Source organism: Felis catus, chromosome A1, assembly GCF_018350175.1.
Source record: "Felis catus isolate Fca126 chromosome A1, F.catus_Fca126_mat1.0, whole genome shotgun sequence".
NCBI classification, from domain to species: Eukaryota; Metazoa; Chordata; class Mammalia; order Carnivora; family Felidae; genus Felis; species Felis catus.
In genome coordinates, this window is record NC_058368.1 from 107,323,897 (window position 1) to 107,340,507 (window position 16,611).

A 16,611-nucleotide genomic window follows, 5' to 3' on the forward strand; every position below is an offset into this window, starting at 1 on the left:
TCTCAGAAGAGCGTGTTTACTTGCTTTACCTTTCCAGCCATTTTCAAGTGCTCTGAAGAATGTGGCACATTCACACAGGTAAATCCAGCATTTTTGTTTATCCGTTCATAAGATAACCTGAAAAATAAAGAGGAACTCTTTTTTATATAAAAGAATAATAGATAAATCTCATGTTTAAAATTGTCCTACAACCAAACCATATCACTTATACTCCAATAGATAATGCATACATGGGTTTTATAAATCTAGTGATTTGTTTCCCTTCAATCTATCACCCTCTTCTGTACCCTATGTTTGGGATTTTTTTTTTTTTTATCATTCAGAACAGTTTTGATTTACATACATTTCAATATTCATGGAAACTTTTAATTTTCAATAATGGGATTTTCAAAATTATTTCCTTTCTTTTTTTCCATTGTAGTAAATCATCATCATCATCATCATCATCGTTTTTCCTCCCTTAAGTCATTGTTGATGAATGGCTCCAAATAACTGCTTATTGCTCTGAAAATGATACATAAAGAAGTTGTTTATTTTTATCTTTATTTCTCAGCATTCTCCCCTTAGGCAGATGCTGGCTCTCCTCCTGCTCATCACATTATACGTTGATGTAAAGAATAAATGTTTCTGATAACTTTAGATAGCTGTGTGTGTTCTCTGACTTTCCCCTTCCCACTTTCTCTTATTAATTCTAGACTTTTAAATAGTTATTCATACTGTAAATAGTTTTGGTGTGCCCACTATATTCCTCTTCGTATGACCACGGCGCTAATTTCTGGGGCTAATTTCTTAGGGCTGTTGCCCTTAAGGAAATTATAGCCTAGCAAAAGAGGAAGAAGAGCCATTGGAAAACACATGGAATGCCATGGTAGAGGAATGCACTGGAGAGTCAACAGAGTCTGCAAATTACCCTTCTGGACAAAAGAGAGAAGGCAGGCATCATCTCCACAAAAGGCCAAAGACCTTTAGTGTCATACTAAGGACTTTGGAATTTATTCTGTAAACAAGGGCTAGATAACGACAAGAATAAACATGCATTTAGAATTATTTTTCACAACCAAATGTTAAAGTCTATGACCTTTATCTTCAATTTTGTGAAAATTTTCAACATATTGTCTATAAAATTGTCTCTTCATGCATGCATATAAGAGTGTAAAGTGCTCTCCCTTCCCTAGATCTTTCTGTTTGAATGAGTTTGCCTTCCTACATATCTTTTCTTACTTTTTAGAATAAATCCTCAGAAATATTTGATCATGAAAGAATTCCTTATCCGGTATTTGTGACCTTCTTTGAAAAAGATACATGGGTTATTCTTAACCAATATTAATATCTGAAAAGGATACAGGTTTAGATAACACTGCAAATAATAATAAAAATAATAAGTTTATTGATGTCTAGTCATTTTCTAGTACTCTACTGATTATAGACATTTTCTCATTTTGTTCTATAATAACCTTACGAGTTAAGTATTATGATTGTCTCTATTTTACAAATGAGGGTGCAGAAACACAGAGATTAAGTTACTCTGCCCGGGTCTCTTGGCCAAGAGATGGAACACCAAGGACTGTAATACAGGCACCAAGATTTGAGAGTGTGTAAACTATTTCACATAAGAGACCCCCTAAAATATGGTACCAGTAGCCACTTAATAGATATTGTCCTACATTCTGACAATTTCTAAGCATATCATATTTATTATTTTGCTACTTTATTTTTTTTATTTAGCTGTGTCATCCTGAAATTTTCAAAATGTCTCCTTTGCTGTAATAGCCAATGCTAAAGTGTGTCCTCCTTTTATTTATTGCAGTATCATGTGAATTCAATAAAACGCACAAATCTTAGTACAACTCGATGAATTTTCATATGTAAACATATTAATTCCACCCGGATCAAAACATATCCCTTTTCCCCAGTAGTTTTTCCCTAAAGCTTTCTAGTAAATGTGCACCCAGACGTAACCACCATCCTAAACTCTGCCACCATAAATTAGTTTTGTTCCCTTTCTGAATTTCATATAAACAGAAGCATACAGTCGGTATATCTTTGAGTCCTGTTTGTTTTGTTCAGTGTAACGTTTTTGTGATTTACCCCTGTAGTTACATGTAGCAGTAATTTTCTTTTTCTTTGCTGTATTCCATTGACTGAGTATGCCACACTCTTAATCAATTATACTATGGGTGGATGTTTGAATTGTTTTCAGTTTGGGGCTATCATGAATAAATCCTTTTTGTGTGTATGTGCCCTTGTTTCCCTTCACCACGTAATCCAAAGAATAAAATTGCTAGAGTATAGAATAGGTGTATATTTAATCTTATTACTATGTGCAACGGGTTGTTCAGAGTGGTTTACTATTTCACTTGTAGTCCTACCAGCTATGTATGAGAACCACTTTTCTTTACAATGTCTTCAGTACACGTAAGTCTTTCTGATTTTAGTTTTTCTGATATTTTCTTTTGGTTTTAACCTCACTTTACTCAGCTATCACTGGATCATGACTTAAAAACAGATTGGGCATTGCAAGGAAAACAATCCATTAAAATTTTTATTTCAGTTACTGAGTTTTAAGATATAAAATGTCTACCTAGTTCTATTTTAGAGTTCCTATTTTTTTCTTAAAGTGTCCCATCTCTTTACAAATTACATCCATGTTTCCCTTTAAATATTTTAATATATTGTTAATAACTGTATTAAATTCCTTGTCTGCTAATGTCAGTAACTTGCCTATTTGCAAGTTTGCTTCTATTGACTCCTTCTCTTGATTCTGAGTCACACTTTCCACTTTCTTTATGTTTTTAATGTATTTTATTATATTCTGAGAATTATTTATAAAAGAATCTTGGAGACTAAATGTACATGTTTTGTTTATTTCTCAGAGGGTGCAAGCCCTTTCCTGTGTCTAGCAGCTTGTTTCAGGGCTGTTTATACAGATTCCTTCCAGGCTATGTTGAGCTGGAGCTAGGCTGAAGCTGTAAATAGATTGAATTTACCATGATTATCTCAAGTCACTATTCTCCGAGGTGCCATCTCTTTGTTATATTCATTATTTGTGTAGGGACAGGATTGGCAGAAATTTTAGATACTTGTGGTTCACCTTTGGATTCAACTTAGATGGGCTGCAGAATCCAATTACCTTGGTGATGCACTATGTGATTTCTTTCTGTTCATCAATCCCTCCTTTAATATTGTTTTCTGACCAAAATTAAAAGATGGAGAATTAATGATCCAGTTGTTTCTTCTTATAGTTAACTCATTTCTAGTTGCAATCCATTCTATTCTCAAAAACCCAGATGATTTCCCCTTCTTCATGTAAAGTTTCTCCAACATCCCCTATATCCCTACCTGTACCCAGAGCAGTCACCTTTCTACGATTATGAATGCTAATATGGCTCTGTTTGCCTATAAAGGGCTTGATTTGCTCTGGAATTCTGTCCATCACTACATCTTTGCTAGTTATGACAATCCACAATATTTAGAAGTATGAAGATGAAAATATTTATATATAAATCAATTAGAAAGATCAAGCCCTACCATTTCTGTTGATGGTAGAACACTTAAATATGCCAATTCTAGTAACTCAGTCATGTCTGCTTTAGAATTCAATCACTTTGGGTAAATATCCAGTCCAATCCAGGTCCCCACCTCCTCTTTCTTATTCTTACTTCTTGGTTACATACCTAGAGTCTAATGTGCCATTTACCATTATGGCACTAAGAGATAGTTATCATGTGGTCATACCCTTTGAGTCTTGGTTTTGGCTTCTGTTGAGGAAGAGCATCACACCTGATCCCTATCATCCTGAGGTATCAGATAATACTAAAGATATCCCTGTAATTTGTATCTTCTTTGTCTTCCTTATTCTTTCTTAGTCATACTTCTCATCCTGCTGGGACTCTTGTCTGATGCTTTCCATCACTGCTGTGGTGTATAAAGGACTCCAGGAATTTGCCTCTGGACCGTTTGCCTAGGTCACCCACTCAGCCCTTGCCTGGGTACTATTTTGATGTGTATTCCTCTGAGGCACAAGAAAGCCTTAGAGCACACAAGGTGAAGAATAAGTTTATCTATTCTCAGATTCACCAAAATCTATGTGGAATTCCTTTCAGCTGATCCTGAGGATCTCAATCCAATGGAGAACCAAAGACAGGATTTCACATTTGCATCTATGCTTTTTTTTTTCTACTTTTTTTCAGACATTTCTCTCCAAAATACCACCTCCTCCTTTTATAATTGAAAAAGCATCCCTGCTCCACATTGGCAAACAAAAACAAAAACAACAAAAAAAAACCTATTCTCATAATATTGAATCTTTTCCTATTTTATGGTTTATGTTACTAGCCCATATGTATAGTTCTCTTGGCTTTGGTTCTCAATGAGAAGTCAATCATTTGGAATTCAAGGAAATCTTTTTTCTAGCTCTTGAAATGAAGACTCACAGTTTTTAAGATGATCTTTTCTGTTAAGAGCTTAATTAACTTCTTTTTTCTACCTATATTTGTCTTCCACATTAACCAATGGGTATATGAAATTATTCCACTACCTGAATCATGGGGTCAGTTAATGGTGCAAAGAAGCATGAAGACGTGATTCATAAAACTTCATTACATTGGCTCTATTAGTCATGTTTCTGCCAGGAAAGAGATAGCATACTCAAAATGCAGAAATGAAGAAAGTTTAAGGAAGGGAATATTTATTAGGTTTGGACATGGTTGATGGAAGCCCACTAGAGGTGAAGGAAACAGGAATTACTATCTTTTGGTAAAGGATGAAATAACTGGTTTTAAAGAAGAGAGAGCAGCTAATACCCTTTTATATAGCTTTAGGAAAGGAATGATGATGTTCATAAACCATAAGTATTTAATAAAGCTGGAAAGCAGTCTTCAAATTGGATTTATGAACTATGGGTATCATATTAAGACTTTAAACGAGTGTGAACATATGGTAAATATTAAAGGATTTATTTCAAGATGTTCAAGTTTTCCAGATTTGATGTGCCTGTGCAAGTGCCTTCTTTTAAGTCCTCCTCAACGTGGATAGAGATTCACGGTATTACGGCCTGGGTTGGAATGTTCTAAATTGCAATATATTGTGTAGTGAGGCAGAGGGAATGATGTCAATTTTCATTTAAAGACCCTGCCACTTCTCTTATCTCTCTTCTAAAAATGTATCATCCGGAGGGACAGAACTGGTGAGAAGGAGCTGTGGTCTTAGGTAGAGGAACATAGTAATTGTCAAAGCAGGGCCTGGCAGAGAAGAAGCTGGGGGGAATAAATAACCCCATCTTTATTTCCTGGTACTACTCATTGCTATTGGCTGAAACCTTCAAGAAGCCAGAGGACAAGTAGTATAATTGATGCAGTGCATAAAAACCAGCTTTTGGGGACAAGAACCAGGAGATAAGAGTGGAGTCCTAGAAAGGGAAAGGGAGAATATACTCCACTAAAAAGTGGAGTCCTAGAAACGGAAAGGGAGTCCTAGAAAGGGAAAGGGAGAATATAAAGCAACTATACTACTCCATTATTTTCCAGCTTCTCGATTATTTTCCATGGGAATGTAAGAACAGTGTAATTCCTACTTTATCGTATATGTAACTCCCCCTTTCCATCATTTTTCCCTCAAGCAATTCCTTTTCTCTTTAAGGAAGTGAGCTGGAGAGTATCCTCTGTCCACATTGTATTCCAGCTGTATACCAAGTATGCCCCCACTCCCTTTCTTTTTTCTGCTTTGCCTTCCTGACCAGTCACTATTCATTCTTTGAGATGCTATCAGGAATTATTGCATGGGATTGCTAAACATTGAATGAATGAATAAATGAATGAGAAAAATAACCTCTTGGAAGCTATATTCAGTCTTTCCAGTTTAACCACACTTCCTTCTTTTGTAGTTTTCCTTTATTCTCTTAAAGAACTACGTTTTAAACTCTACAGTTACTTATTCCTTCTGCACTATAATTGGTTGCTTTTCTTGTCTTTCCTCCACTACACTTTGAACTCTGGAAAGCAGGGATTATGTTTTATTTACCTCTTTAGTCTTGGGATTTAGCATAGGACCTAGCACACAGTAGGTAATCGTAAAAATTTCCTGAAGTAATAACTTTGTCCCTGTCCTTGTGAGGTATTTTACTTCTAATCATTTACAGAGTAGAGCCTTTTTATGTCTGCTCCTGTGATCAACATCCAACCTGTTTTTTTTTTTTTTTTTTAAGTTTATTTATTTTTGAGAGAGACAGGGAATGAGCTGGGGAGGGGCAGAGAGAAAGGAATACGGGAGACAGAATTCCAAGCGGGCTCTGCGCTGTCAGCCCAGAGCTGGATATGGGGCTCAAACTCACAAACCATGAGATCATGACCTGAGCAGAAATCTAGAGTACTACGCTTAACCGACCGAGCCACCCAGGTGCCCCAACATCCAATTTAACAACACATCCATCCTCATCACCCCAACTTTCTACTGAATATAGATGCCACCTATTCCTTCTCACCCTTTAAATTGTCGTCTGAATTCTCCTGTTTCTTCCTCATCCCTCTTTCTTGAGTGTTTTCTCTTTCTATAAAAGTTACTGCTATTTTGTGCTTTCCTTCCATTAAATTTTTGGGATGCTATTCCCTTCCTTCATGCACTTTTTTTCCTCTTGTGCTGTCCTCCAATGAGATTATCTCTCAGTTGGAGCCCTTTTTTCTCACCTGCGTATAAATTGTTTAATACTTTTCATATAGTTATTCTACAGCTTTTTCAACTTTACAATTATATCTATCACTTCTCTGCTTCCCCCAGATCATCTGCATCCTACGTTGTATTTTGTATTTTTTTATACTCATGCATCCCAAGGAAGATTCTTTTTATAACCTAAATCTTGATAGCTAACATTATTCTGCTCTTTCATATGCTGTGTACTATTCTAAATGTTTTATATTATGTTAGTTAAGCCTCACCACAACCTTATGAGGTACATACCTCAAGTATTGCCATTTTTATAGTTAAACATGAGACCCAAAAAACTAGCTGACCCATCACTCAGTTATTAAGTGATTGGACTGGTATTCTCTGTCTCCAGAGCTCACAATCCTAACCACTATGTGACACTACCTCCTATATTTTCTTCTCACTCTGTAGACACATGTAATGAGATGGACAAATGTCACTAGCTTCGGTATTCCCATTTTTACAGCCCTTACTGTTGTTTCAGATGCTTGTACCTGTCTTATTTTATATCTTTTGTGTAGTTTGCATGAAGGTTCCAAAGCAGACTGATTGTCGCCGCCTTGGTAGTCCCCATTTCAGATCGTATTGCAGGGGACCCCCGACACACAGGACAAAATGCAGGAGGTTTGGACACGCCAAGGCCCCACAGGCCTGCATAGCCCCAAAGCCCAACGCCTAGGGGAAAGGCCCGTTCTGCCCACGCCCATGCCTTGAAGTTCGGGGAACCTGAGATTTGGAACAGTTGAAGGGTAAGGAAGCGCCAGGTCACTGTAGGGGTTTATGAGGTATCCGAGGCATCTAACTAATTCCAACCCCTACCCTACCTAATGTCACGTGTTCCCCATGAAGGCAGAGCTGCAGGGAATTCAAAAGTTTTGCCAGGTTACGATGGGAAGGGGATAGCCTGGAACCTCCCGGAAGAGGCATTTGGGAATCCTGGTTGCTGGCGTGGTTGCTAGGGGGCGGGGCCATCGGAGAGCGCGTGCGCATGCCAATCCGCCCGCCCAGGATCCCGCGCAAGCTGGCGGGTAGCTGCTCTCTGGAGTGAGGGGAGATGAAACCCAGCGGCCTGAACCAGTTCAGGAGAGGCCTGTTTCCAGGCTCCACTCGGGAATTCTTGAGGCAAACCAGGTATCTGGCGTGGTCTCCGCTCACACCTGCGCAGAGACCTTTATTCATCTTGAAGTCAGATACAGGAACACGGCAGCCTTCATTGGCGAGAACTGTGGGTCGTAGAATGAGAGGCACCTGGGAGTACTGGTTCTTGGAGAAGCCCGTGTTCAGACAAGCCGCGTGACCAAATGCGGATTCACCGTCCTCTCCTTTGCCGTCCCAAGCATCAGATCATATTGCGAGGGGGACCCCTCACCCAAAACAATAGTCAGGTGGTTTGGACAGACCGCGGCCCCGCAGCCCTGGGGGGCTCATAGGCCCAGGCCTGCTGAAAGGTTGCATACTCCACACACGCGTGCGCTTGGATGTTGAGTGCATCTCCTTCTGTTGCCCAGCCCTCTCTGCCTCAGCCTGTATCTGTGGCCACATGTCAAGTTCCCGGAGACAGAGTTGACTGAGGAAGTAAATTACTAAACCTGATTTGCAGGTATGTATGCACAAATGATGGTACTACCCAGAAATGAACTCCTGCGCTATCCCCCGGGTGTCCTTGAACTGTAATAAGCAAGTGGTCGTGTCTTGTTGGCTTTGTCCTAATATATATCTGGAGGGCTTGGAAAAAGATGGCAAGAAGTGTGACTATAAACTGGTTCATGAACAGTGGCTGATGTTTAGATGGAATGGTCAGATAATTGGAAGAAGTATTTGAGGACTGGGAACTAGATTTGAGCCCACTTTAAGGATAGTCTTCTCAGAATGGGCCCAGAGTATAAGAACACCTGTGTCCCATCTGAATCGTCATCAAGGGCGCTCTTTGCAGAACAGGCTTTCTGTAATCAAGTGGACATGACTTTTTTTTTTTTTTTTTTTTTTTATGTCTGTGTAATTCTTTCCAGTTATCTCAGCGCTTTGTTTGCTTTTTGGGTTAATAAGTGGCCAAGGTGGTGAAGATGGGATTTATAGGGTTCTCAAAAACTTTGGCTTTCGCTCAGCAAAGTTGAACTGGTTAACCCCATTGCTAAGTGCCTCATCTGCTAACAGCAGAGACAAAAACTGACCCTTTTTCCTTACGTTAGGGAGGGTAAAACCAACCACATCAGCATGGATGGGGCACAAATTCCCCTTTCCTGGAATAAACATTTATTCTAGATACCGATTTGTCTTTTTTAGACAATCATAAATGTCTTATTCCTCATTATTGTATCCCTTATACATTGCTCTTAACAAAGAAACCATTTTATGGTGAAAAAGTGGGAAAACATGCTGATGCTTAAAGAATTCATTACAAAATGGTGCAGTTGTCAATAAATTACTTCAGTAGGACAACAACTTTGAAATTTGAGGTGCTGTCCCACAGGGTGCTCTGTCTGCTTTGAACCGGTAGCTAATATCTGATTCTTTTCTTTTGCCCCAGAGCCAGAATACAGCCACTAAGGGCATAGTACTTTTCATTATTTCACTCTCTTGTAAAGATTTTGCTTTCATTCTCTCCGTCTGTGCTTTTGATAATTTAGAATTTTTGGTTTCCAAAGGCAAGAATGTTTTCACAAGGGTGCAAAATAATGGTTCGGTTGACCTCGCTGTTCATGCTGTTGACCTTTGGGGCTTCTCCTGCCCTTGAATCATTATTAAGAAGGTAGTTGATAAACTTTGGTGACTGATTCCAGAGTGAATATGATTGATGTTATTACACAGTAGAGGAGACATATGTCTGAAACTCCAGAAAATCTCAGGATGCCTCTTAGCGCTTACACATCCAGTTGAAAATGTTCATGGAGGTTTCAAACAAACCAGTGATGATGATGATTATGATAATAATAATAATAATAATAGTAACTACAACCACCACAACTACCAAAGTTCAGCCCCCCACAGGAAAAAAAGATTTGTATCACTCAACTCTACCATCTGAAGAACATGGCTCTATGATCATACCAACTCTGACCTCAGTACCAGTTAAAGAATCAATTTTAACTACAAACTGTGTATTTTCATTTGTTTCCAGTTTTGCTGTTTGTATATTTATGAACTTAATCAGTTTTCCCATTTTTTTTTCTTTTTCCTTACTATTTCATGTGCTGGTGGTGGTTAAATTTATAATTTAGTTCTGAGTTTTCAGTATATCATGGTAGCACTGTGACTAAAGTTAGAAATAAAAAATAGCCAGATATTGAAATAGTTACTAATGGAATGAAGGATGTATTTGGATATTTAACAAAGTAGTGGACTTGGTGAATTGGTTTAGTTCCAAGCAAATATTAAATGAGAAAAAGAGGGCCCTTTAAAGATAAAGCACGCAGTCCACAAGAAGTCTATAACTTTGAGGCATCTTTATTTACCAACTGTCATACCACAAAAATACATAAAGCAAAATGCTAGTGGAAATTCATAATAGTTGTAGGTGAATTTAAATAACCTCTGTCAGTTGATGATTGATGAGGTACCCCAACATATGGAAGAGTGCATTATATGATAAATCAGGTGGTTGACCTAATCAGCATGTCTCAAACACAGTACCCTGACAATAGAGAATACTTTTTCTTTTTTTTTTTTTTAAATTTTTTTTTCAACGTTTATTTATTTTTGGGACAGAGAGAGACAGAGCATGAACGGGGGAGGGGCAGAGAGAGAGGGAGACACAGAATTGGAAACAGGCTCCAGGCTCCCAGCCATCAGCCCAGAGCCCGACGCGGGGCTCGAACTCCCGGACCGCGAGATCGTGACCTGGCTGAAGTCGGACGCTTAACCGACTGCGCCACCCAGGCACCCCGAGAATACTTTTTCTTTGTGTATTCTGATAAAACTTGTACAACTGATTATTTATTAGGCTACCAAAAAAAAAAAAAAAAAAACCAACCTCCATAAATTCACAAAAGTAGAAGTCATGTAGATCATATTGATTTCCTTTTTAACCTAAACAACCTAAATACTCACTTTTGTTTTATTTTCACATAACTCCCCTGTTTATTTTAGTGAACATTTTGCTGTTAAAATACTTAATAGAGAACTTGGAGAAAAAGAATGGAAATGCTTATGAAGAAATTGCTTCTGGCTGCTGCAGTGGAAAGAGTAGAATCAAGTTGCTGCATACTTTCCCCCTAGAGAATAAAAGTAATGCGTTCTTACTTTTACTTAAAACAAACAGAACCATTTACAAATCTTTCATTTTCTCTTTATAAGCCTTCAGATCAACTCAGGCTAGTACTAACAAGCAGAATTTTCCCTGGGGAAAGATATTTGGAAAAATTATTACTTCATCCTATTTTGCTTCTCAGTTATTTTATTCATTATAAACCAAGTCTGAGAATATTCGGGACTAAATTAAATAGGACTCAATTATGAGATGGAGCATACTGGCTGCTGAGTAAGGTGAATCACATAAAAGAAAGAAGGGTCTCATCAGGTCCTCAGTATTTCAATATATTTTAAAAGCTATTGATCCCTCTCAAAGTTCTGGATGAACTAAGTGGACAAAAGATATCTCTGTATATATTTGATTTCTTCGAAATGTGCATGCTTTATTCCTCTAAGTATCCTCTTTCTTATCAAGGAGTGTATCTTGTTTCTCTGCAACAATATGCATTTGTTTATCTCTTCCATTCTTATGTGCTCATACTGGGGTTTTGCATAATGTTACTACTCAGAAATCTGGCAGTGTAATATACAAAACAAACCAGGTGTGAATGTGAACTGCAGTGTGAATCTGAGTATAATGAGCAACACAGAAATAGTACCAAATGCTTTAGGAATTCAACCTTCCAGTGAGTATTTAATGAGGATCTACTAACTGTCAAGTACCATTCCAGGTACTGGAGATGAAAAGTGCCATACCCACATTCCACTGGAGGAAACAAAAAACAAACAAAACAGGCAAATATGTCAGAGTATATTATGTGTTATGAAGAAAAGTAAAGTGGGCTAAGGAAGACAGGACCAGAGTGACCAGAGGTTGCTGTCTTGTACATGGAGGTTGCGAAGGCCTCTCTAGTAAGGTGACAGTTGAGCAGAGATTTGAATTAAGTAAGGATAGACTTATATCTAAGAGTTTCCTTAGCAAAGAGAATAGTAAGTGCAAAGTCTTAAGATGGGACTGTACTTGAGTTTAGAGGAAGAGCAAAGAAGCACATGTGGTTATAAAACAGCAGTGGGGATGGAAGTGGTAAGTGATGGTAACTTAGAGGTTATATAAGGCATTATAAGGTATAATGACTTTGGCTTTAACTTAAAAATGGAAAGCCTTAGGACACTGTAAATAGAGAAGTGCTGTGATCTTACTTAGATTGTAAAAGATTTTAGGGGAGCTCAAATAAAGGGAGAAAGGTGGACAGATACTCCAAATTTGCTTAAACACTGTCATAGTGAATGGAAACATGTACAATGGAATTTAATTGTTGCAAGTGGCAAGACGCCATTCTTTTACATGGCTGAGTAATATTCCATTGTGTGTGTGTGTGTGTGTGTGTGCGCGCACGCACGCGCATGCACGCTCGTATATATGCACACTTACCACAACTTTTTACCCATTTGTCAGTCGATGGACATTTGGGCTCTTTCCATAATTTGGCTATTGTTGATAATGCTGCTGTAAATACTGGGGTGCATGTTATCTCTTTGAATGAGTATTTTTATGTCCTTTGGGTAAATACCTAGTAGTGCAGTTGCTGGATTGTAGGGTAATTTTATTTTTAACTTTTTGAGGAACCTCCATACTGTTCTCCAGAGTGGCTATACCAGTTTGCATCCCCCCCAACAGCTCAAGAGTGTCCTCGCCAACACCTGTTGTTTTCCTGTGTGTTGTTAATTTTAGCCATTCTGACAGGTGCGAGGTGATATCTCTTTGTAATTTGATTTGTATAACTTTGATGATGAGTGATATTGAACATCTTTTCATGTATCTATTAGCCATCTGGATGTCTTCTTTGGAAAAATGTCTACCTATGTCTTCTGCCCATTTTTTACTAGCTCACTTGTTTTTGGAAGTTCAGTTTTATAAGTTCTTTACAGATTCTGGATATTAACCCTGTATCAGGTCATTTGCACATATCTTTTCCCATTCTAATGGTTGCTTTCTAGTTTTGTTCATTGTTTCCTTTGCTGTGCAGAAGCTTTTTATCTTGATGAAGTCCTAAGAGTTTATTTTTGCTTTTGTTTCCCTTGCCTCCAGTGATGAGTCTGGTAAGAAATTGCTATGGTGAATGTCAAAGATGTTACTGCCTTGTTCTCCTCTAGGATTTCGATGGTTTCCTGTCTTAGATTTAGGTCTCTCATGCATTTTGAATTTATTTTTGTGTATGGTGTAATAAAGTTGTCCACTTTTATTTCTTTTGTATGTTGTAGTCAAGTTTTCCCAACACCATTTATTGAAAAGATTGTCTTTTTTCCATTGGATATTCTTTCCTGCTTTGTCAAAGATTAGTTGACCGTATAGTTGTGGGTTCATCTCTGGATTTTCTATTCTGTTCCAAAGATCTTATGTGTCTCTTTTTGTTCCAGTACCAGACTGTCTTGATCAGTAAAACTTTGTAATATAATTTGAAGTCCAAAATTATGATGCCTCCAGCTTTGCTCTTCTTTTTCAATATGGGTTTAGCTATCCAGGGTCTTTTGTGGTTCCATGAAAATTTTAGGATTGTTTGTTCTAGTTCTGTGAAAGATGCTGGTGATATTTTGATAGAGATTGCATTAAATGTGTAGTCTGCTTTGGGTAGTATGGACATTTTAATAATATTTGTTCTTCCAATTCATGAGTATTGAATGCTTTTTCATTTGTGTCCTCTTCACTTTCTTTCATCAGTGTTGTATAGTTTTCAGAGTACAGCTCTTTTACCTCTTTGCTTAAGTTTATTCCTAGGTATTTTAAGGTTTTTGGTGCTATTGTAAATGAGATTGAATCTTCCATTTCTCTTTCTGTTGCTTCATTATTGGTGTATAGAAATGCAGCAGATTTCTGTACTTTGATTTTGTGTCCTCTGACTTCATTGAATTTGTATATCAGTTCCAGAAAATTTGGGGAGGAGTCTTTTGGGTTTCCTATATAGAGTATCATGTTGTCTGCAAATAGTGAAAGTTTTTCTTCTTGTTTGCCAATTTGACTGCCTTTTATATTTTTTTGCTGTCTGATTGCTGGGGCTAGGACTTCCAGGACTACATTAAATAACAGTTTTGAGAGTGGGCATTCCTCTGTTGTTCCTGACCTTAAAGGACAAGCTCTCATTTGTTCCTCATTGAGGATGATATCAGCTGTGGGATTTTGTTACATGGCCTTTATGATGTTGAGATATGTTCCCTCTAAACCTGCCTTGTTGAGGTTTTTATCCTGAATGGATGTTGTACTTTGCCATATGCTTTTTCTGCATCTATTGAAAGGTCCATATGGTTCTTATCCTTTCTTTTATTAATGTGGTGTATCACATTGGTTGATTTGTGAATATTGAACCATCCTTGCAGCTCAGGGAAAAAAATCCCATTTGATTGTGGTGAATTATTATTTTAATGTACTGTTGGATTCAGTTGGCTAGTATTTTATTGAAAAGTTTTGCATCCATTTTCATCAGGGATATTGTCCTGTAGTTCTCTTTTTTAGTGGAATCTTTATCTGGTTTTGGAATCAGGGTAATGCTGGCCTAATGGGATGTGATTGGAAGTTTTCCTTCTTTTTCTATTTTTCAGAATAGAAGAATAGGTATTAACTCTCCTTTTTTTTAAATGTTTATTTTGAAGGAGGGAGAAAGCGTGTGCCCATGAATTGGGGAGGGGCAGAAAGAGAAAGAAACTCAAGCAGGCTCTAAGCTATCAGCGCAGAGCCCTCTGTGGAACTTGATCCCACGACCCTGAGATCATGACCTGAGATGAAATCAAGAATCAGACACTTACCTGACTGAACCACCCACATGCCCCCGTATTAACTCTTTAAATGTTTGATAGAATTCTCCTATGAAGCCATCTTGCCCTGGATTTTGTTTGTTGGGAGATTTTAAATTACTGATTCCATTTCTTTGCTGGTTATTGATATGTGTAGTTTTATGTTTCTTCTTGTTTCAGTTCTGGTAGTTGATATGTTTCTAGGAATTCATCCATTTCTTACAGATTATCAATTTGTTGTATAATTTTTCATAATATTCTCTTATAATTGTATTTTTATGGTGTTGGTTGTTATTTCTCCTCTGTCATTTGTGATTTTATTTATTTCGGTCCTTTCTCTTTTCTTTTTGGTAAGTGTGGCTAGAGATTTAGTAATTATATTAATTTTGTCAAAGAACCAGATCCTGGTTTCATTGATCTGTCCTATTGTTTTTGTTGTTGTTGTTGTTTGTTTCCATATTACTTCTTTCTGCTCTAATCTTTATTATTTTTCTTCTTCTTCTGGCTTTAGACTTCATTTTTTGTTCTTTTTCTGGCTCCCTTAAATGTAAGATAAGGCTGTTTGAGATTTTTCTTGCTTCTTAAGTTAGGCCTGTGTTGCTAAATACTTCCCTCTTATGACTGCTTTTGCTACATCCTAAAGGTTTTGGACTGTCCTGTTTTCATTTGTTTCCATGTATTTTTTTTATTTTTTCTTTAATTTTCTGATTAATCCATTCATCCTTGAGTAACCTGTTCTTTAACCTCCATGTGTTTGTGGTCTTTCCAAATTTTTTCTTATAGTTGACTAAATAGTATTGTGGTCAGAAAATAGGCATGGTATAATATCGTTCTTTTTGTACTTGACTGAAACCTGATTTGTGACCTGGTATGTGATCTATTCTGAAGAATGTCCCACATGCACTAGAAAAAAATGTGTATTCTGCTTTAGGATGAAATGTTCTGAATGTATTTGTTAAGTCCATCTGGTACAGTGTATCATTCAAAGCCACTGTTTCCTTGTTGGTTTTTTTGCTCAGATGGTCTGTCGATTGCTATAGGTGGGGTGTTAAAGTCCTCCACTATTATTGTATGATTACCAATGAGTTGCTTTATGTTTGTTATTAATTATTTTATATATTTTGGTGTTTCAAGTTGGATGCATAAATATTTACAATTGTTAGATTTTGTTGGATAGTCTCCTTTATTATGATATATTGCTCTTCTTCCTCTCTTATTATAGTTTTTGTTTTAAAATCTAGTTTATCTGATATAAATTTGGCTACTCTAGCTTTCTTTTGATGGAGGACTACTGTTTTTCATATTAAAGCTTTCGTTACCATTTTCCCTTCAAATTGTGCATGAATATCTTTTAGAGAAATAAAAGGTAAATTTACATTTTTAAAAAGAGGCCCTAATCTTAAAGCTCCCTAGCTCTTAGCTTGTTGGTTATTGCCTGGTAACAGCTCCTTGATGAATCAATCTCCTTTCCTTCTTCCTTCCTCCTTCCCTCTTTCTTTCTTTCTTTCTTTCTTTCTTTCTTTCTTTCTTTCTTTCTTTCTTTCTTTCTTGTATAGTTAACAGTCTTATATTCATTTCAGGTGTACGTTACAGTGACTCAACAATTCTCTATGTTACTCAGTAGTCTTCATGATAAGTGTACTTTTAATGCCCTTCACCTGTTTCTCCCATCCTCCCACTCACCTCCCCTCTGCTGACCAACAGCTTATTCTCTATAGTTAAAATTCTGGGTTTTTTGTTTTTGTTTTTGTTTTTTGGTTTGTTTCTTTTTTGTTTGTTTCTTAAATTCCACATATGAGTGAATTCATATGATAATTGTCTTTCTCTGACTGATTTATTTCACTTAGCATTATACCTCTAGAACTTTCCATACTGTTGCAAATGGCAAGATTTCATTCTTTCTCCTGGCTGGGTAATATTCCACTGTATATACTACAT

At 37.2% G+C, this 16,611-nt stretch overlaps 2 long non-coding RNA genes across 2 annotated transcripts in view; one reads left to right on the forward strand and one right to left on the reverse strand.

Annotated features, from left to right (window-relative positions):
* On the reverse strand, positions 1-7,599 carry LOC123385744. The gene is made up of 2 exons (XR_006598701.1): positions 7,194-7,599; positions 1-117 (listed from the first exon to the last, which is right to left on the reverse strand). It is a non-coding gene; the product is annotated as an uncharacterized LOC123385744 (long non-coding RNA).
* A 3-nt stretch (positions 7,600-7,602) lies between these two features.
* Positions 7,603-16,611, forward strand: part of LOC123385741 — a 527,360-nt gene continuing 518,351 nt past the window's right edge. The window contains exon 1 of the long non-coding RNA XR_006598700.1: positions 7,603-8,299. This is a non-coding gene — a long non-coding RNA (uncharacterized LOC123385741). The remainder of the gene's footprint in view (positions 8,300-16,611) is intronic.